The sequence below is a fragment of the Aulostomus chinensis genome, chromosome 1 (assembly GCF_037954235.1).
Source record: "Aulostomus chinensis isolate RoL2024-O1b breed Wild chromosome 1, RoL_Achi_v1.0, whole genome shotgun sequence".
Classification (NCBI taxonomy): domain Eukaryota; kingdom Metazoa; phylum Chordata; class Actinopteri; order Syngnathiformes; family Aulostomidae; genus Aulostomus; species Aulostomus chinensis.
The window spans coordinates 55,055,797-55,061,311 of NC_141320.1; the positions used below are offsets into that span (position 1 = coordinate 55,055,797).

At 46.0% G+C, this 5,515-nt stretch overlaps 1 long non-coding RNA gene across 2 annotated transcripts; it reads left to right on the forward strand.

Moving 5' to 3' along the window:
• The first annotated feature begins 1,746 nt into the window (after positions 1-1,746).
• Positions 1,747-4,947, forward strand: LOC147272272 (uncharacterized). 2 transcript variants are annotated; one of them, XR_015115862.1, is made up of 4 exons: positions 1,747-2,073; positions 2,969-3,042; positions 3,963-4,036; positions 4,171-4,947. It is a non-coding gene; the product is annotated as an uncharacterized LOC147272272 (long non-coding RNA). The 2 variants fall into 2 exon arrangements; XR_015115863.1 differs by lacking the exon at positions 2,969-3,042.
• Positions 4,948-5,515: the final 568 nt, after the last annotated feature.

Sequence of the window (5,515 nt, forward strand, 5' to 3'; positions counted from 1 at the left end):
ACCGGACCGGCGAGTCCCTCCAGCCTGCTGTGTCTCCAGCCAGCTGCTCCCGAGTCCCCGCCGTCCTCACTCCCAGGAAGCGTAAAAGGCAGAGCTTTAGCTGCGGCAAAAGTTTTCCAGCTGTCCACTCCCCAGTGTCAGGTTCCCCGCGGCCCAGCGCGCCAAGGCTCCCGGAGCTCCGGTTCAGCTGCAGGCCACACTTATTGGCAGGAGAAGCTGCCAGCACACTGGGCCCAGGCTACCTGCAGCAGGAGAAGCTGCCTGCACACCGGCCCCAGGCTACCTGCAGCAGTAGAAGCAGCCAGCACACCGGGCCCAGGCCCATAGTTGCAGCAGCAAACCACCGGGCCAGCTCGGCCCAGCTCAGTTGTGATCCCACCCCCTCTGCCCAGATGTCCACCTCAGGGAAAGAGGCCAACAAAACATCCAGCAAAGGGATGGAGGCTGAACCAGAGCTTGTCACATTAGACATGGTGAGAAAACTAATAAACCAGGGACTGGCGCAACAAAAGGCTGAACATGCTAAGCAGCTGGATAAACAACTTGCCCAGCAAAAAGCTCACAAGGAGGACCTGCTAAATAAGCAGGCTGACACGTTTGGCAAACTTGTCCGGGTAATGATGGACTCCACCAACGAGCGATTTGATTCGGCGGTTAACCTTACGCATGAGCTCAAAACCAGCCTCCACTTTACCCCAAATGAAGTAGATGAACTGAAGAAGATCACTTCCAAACTGTATACTGACAGTGAGCTGCTTGAGAAGAACCAGAAAATAATGTGTGACAGCCTCAAGATCCTCGATAAAACCACTGACGACCTGGAGAACGAGTCCAGAAGGAACAGCCTGGTCTTTGATGGTATCGAGGAGAGGCCTAAGGAGACCTGGGCCACCACTGAGGAAAAGATCCGCAGCGTGATCTCCAACAACCTGAAGCTGGACACCAGACACATGGCCATCGAGAGAGCACACCGCACAGGCAAGCCTGATACGAACAGCAGAAAACCGTGACCCGTCGTGGTAAAATCCCTCAATTTTAAAGACAGAGCCAACATTCTTGAAAATGCTAAAAAACTAAAAACACTGGTATCTATATAAATGAGGATTTCTCTGCTCAAGTGCAAGAAAGAAGGAAAGCCCTTCTGCCTCAGATGTGGGCTGCTCGGGAAAAGGCTGACATTGCCTGTCTAAGGTATGACCAGCTGATCACTCACCCCCCAAGGAGAAGGAATAGCCCATCCAGCCCCCCAGCTACCTCAACCCCGAAGTAACTCACTATTATCATGTTTATTTCCTTTTATGATAACAATGAAGGTAACAAACACCTGTCCTAAATGCCTTAAACCTGTGAAAGTACAAAGTATCACTTGTGGTATACAGAGATGAGGTCCTTAGACTCAGCCAGTGGTGTGCAGGCAACAACCTGGCGCTGAACATCTCAAAGACGAAGGAACTCATCCTGGACCTCCGACGGAACAGAACCCCCCCTGCACCCCTTTACATCAATGGGGAAATGGTGGAGCGAGTAGAGACCTTCAAATTCCTCGGGGTCCACATCTCTGCCGACCTCTCCTGGACAGCCAACACGTCAGCACTGGTTAAGAAGGCCTAGCAGCGACTCCACTTCCTGAGGGTGCTCAGGAAAGAACAGCTTGACACCAATCTGCAGGTGACCTTCTCCTGCTCAACCATTGAGAGCCTGCTGACGTACGCTGTGTCAGTGTGGCACTCCAGCAGTCTGCAGAGAGTGACCATCAGATGCCCCCTGCCTGACCTAACCACCATCTACACCTCACGCAGCCTTAACAAAGCCAAGAACATCATCAAGGACAGCACTCATCCTGCATTCCACCTATTCAACCTGTTGCCCTCTGGCAGGCGCTACAGGTCTATCCCAGCAAAGACAAACAGACTCAGGGACAGCTTCTTTCCCAAAGCTGTCACCATGCTCAATGCAAGCTTGCACTAAGGAACTGAAGTGCCTCAGCACAATTACCGGCACGATCTTTTCTTTTCTACCACCAAATCTGCCAGCCTCCTACACAAAACCAGCTCAGGATGAAGACTGAACTGTGTAAGTACCTCTATATGTTTTACACTATCACCAGGACTGTTGATCTGCTCTTGTTCTGCCATGTTTGCACTGCAAATGCTACGTCACCTCAATCTGTTGATGACACAGCCACCTTGAATCTGGTACTATAATGTGCCTGTGCACCTAGATGCACCACAGCACCACTTAAAGCTGCTATCCACTCTCACATGTATCCACAGTGGGACTTGCACAAGCCTGTTTACAGTTGTACAGTCTATGTATATATCTTATATGTATAAGTATATGTCCTTATGTCTTTGCAGAGCCTATGTACAGTTATGTCAGTATTAGTCCTATAGTAGGTATAGTAATGTAAATATGTGTCTATGTATATTTTTCTATTTATATGTGCACAACCCAAGGAGCAGTGTTGCATCTCATTGTACCTGGTATAGGGACAATAAAGGCATTCTATTCTATTCTATATGTTGAAGTAAGTTTCACCTAAAGTGTACACCTGCCTCAAACACAAAGTCCAGGTTATGGGAATCCTGGACCTGTCATATATGTGCAGGACACCTTCCATTTTATGATGCTGACAATGATGATCTTATTTTCTTGCTCAATAGCAATTTAAATCACCAAGGTACAAATTTTGAAAATATGATTTTCAACCCCTTCAATCTAAACAACAAGGTGTCCAACACAGGACTATATGGAGTAGACCCCGATATAAACTGTAACCCACAAATGAAGGAGCCTTGTACATATTATACTGAGAAACAACTCAAGGAGCTTACTGATTCTTTACCTCGTGAAAATCAAGTGTTTACAACTCTCCACCTCAATATACGCAGCCTCAATGCGAATCATGAGCCCCTCTTATTATTTTTATAATCTCTGAAGCACAATTTCTCAATAATTGCCTTAACAGGGACACGGGCTAATGAAGATACAAAAGGTTTATATGAACTCCTCCTCTACAACTTTGTCCATCTGACCAGAGAGGTGAGGACTGGTGGTTGGATAGTAATGTACATCAGAAGGGACTATGATTATATAATTAGAACGGCCTTGTCACTGAACTCTGATGGTGCTGAATCTCACTTTCCAGAAATTATACTACCAAATAGAGGCAAGAGAATTGTTGTTGGCTGTGTCTACAGACCCCCTGACACAGACATCGACAATTTCAATGAAAACATGACGACTATTCTAGACCAAATAAACAAAGAAGGCAAGATATGCTATATTCCTGTTGATTTTAATATAAATTTATTTAAAAACGAAGTACATCCTCCTACCCAGAATTTCCAAAACACCCTATATATAAACATATATAAACTATTTTCATTCAGTGATTCACAAACCAACCAGGGTGACTGACAAGTCTGCTACTTTAATAGATAACATTTTAACTAATGAAGTGAACAAAGTGCTCCATGCAGGTATTGTGTGCACAGACATCTCAGACCACTTTCCAATTTACCCTCCTTGATGAAAGGAGGAGTTAAAAATTACGCAAAAAGTATGGCTAAATTTAAAACACAACTTGAAACTATGTCATGGGACACTGTCTATACTCAAACTGATGCAAATGGAGCATACCAAGCCTTTATTAAATTTTTTAATGCAGTTTTCAACAAATGGTTTCCACTAACTACTGCCAAGAATTGCAAAAGGCAGATTTTTTGCAAACCATGGTTCACCCCTGGATTGCAAAAATTCTCTAGGAAGAAAAACAAATGGTACAAAATGTTTGTTTCTAACCCCACACCAGAGAATCAAACAAAATATAAACGATATAGAAATTAATTCAACCATCTCCTCCGAGCAGTTACAAAGAAACATTACAGTGACAAATTCAAGGCCTCTACTAACAATATCAAGGAAACATGGTCAATCATTAACCAGCTACTCCACCGCAGGAAAGCCAGAGCAAAGTTCCCACATCACTTCTACGATGGAGGAAAAACCATCCCCGACCCTCACGAAATAGCCTGTAAGTTCAACCATTTTTTTGTTAATGTTGGTCCCTCCCTTAGTAAAAAAATAGTAAAAAGAGATGTAAATCCACTGAATTACATTGATGGGACTTACCCTGTATTTAATCATTTTTACGACACTGATTCCCAGGAGGTACAAGACATCATAGGACAACTGAAACCAACTGCAGCAGGACATGATGAAATCCGAACCACACTAATAAAGGAGGTAAAAACAATAATTATTGATCCACTAACTGTTGTGAGTTTGGTGTTTGTTAGGTATGCTTGTGTTTATGTTTCATGCTTTTTTGTTGTTTTCCTCCTAACTCTGCGGGGGAGGTGTGGCCTAGCGGTGCGGCAGGCCCACTGCGCACCTGAGGCTCATCTCCTTCATTACTCTCCCTGCTCTTAAGCAGCGTGGCAGCGTCACCTCACTGCCAGATTGTCATGGTCCTTGCCTGACTCTCCAGCCATCTTTTCCTTGTGTCTCTAGATCGTGTGCCTTGTTAGTTGTTTCCCTGTGTTTGTTTCCTTGTATTTATCCAGTTTCTGAGTTTGTAGCGTTGTTTTGGTCTTGCATCGTTCCTATAGTGGTTCTGTCTTGAGTTAGTTTTTTCCTTAGAATTAGTGTGTTTTTTCCTACCTGCTCACCACGGCGTAGTTGATTGTTTAGTACTAGAAATTATTTGCTGATTATTGGAGTTTGTTTTGGTTCTGAATAAATCTTTTGTCTGTTCATGGCTCCTTTTCTCTGTGCCTTGTGTTTACCTATTTGGGTCCAACTAAAACCCTCGGACTAGTTGTCCTTGACAGAACAATCTGGCCTTATGGACCCGGCGGATATTCTGCACGGGGACGGGGATTCCACTGTGAAGTCTGCCTTGCGTAAACAGGGTGAGTGGCTTCATAACCACGACCATGCATTACGCTCATTGTTAGATACCACTCAGCAACTCGCAGCACAGGTGAGCCAGTTAAGTGCGCAGGTGGCTGGTCTCGCCGTTGCGCTCCCAGACCCCGGAGCGCAAGCTCCAGCTTCGGCACCTGCCCTCGTCCCGGCAGACCCCAACCCCGCCCGGGACGTCCCCACCACCAATCCGGACCCCTACTCTGGTGAGTTTGAAAGATGTCGCGGGTTTCTATTTCAGTGTCGGCAAATCTTCTTGCAGCGGCCCCAAGCCTTTGCCACAGATCGGGCAAAGATATAGTTTTTGATCGGGCTACTTAGGGGGAGGGCCTTAACTTCGGTGGAGGCGCTGTTTGGTCAGTGATCAGGCTTTGACTCCTGGCCTGGCTGCTACTTGTCCTCGTTGACTCTGGGGCCGAGGACAACTTCCTCAACGCAGACTTTGCATGTCAAGCCGACATTTCCCTTATCCCCCTTTCTGAGGACATACGTGTCAACGCACTAGATGGTAAGCCCCTCACTACGATCTCCTTTCAGACCGCTCCGTTACAGATGGTTGTGTCTGGTAACCATCACGAGACGATAC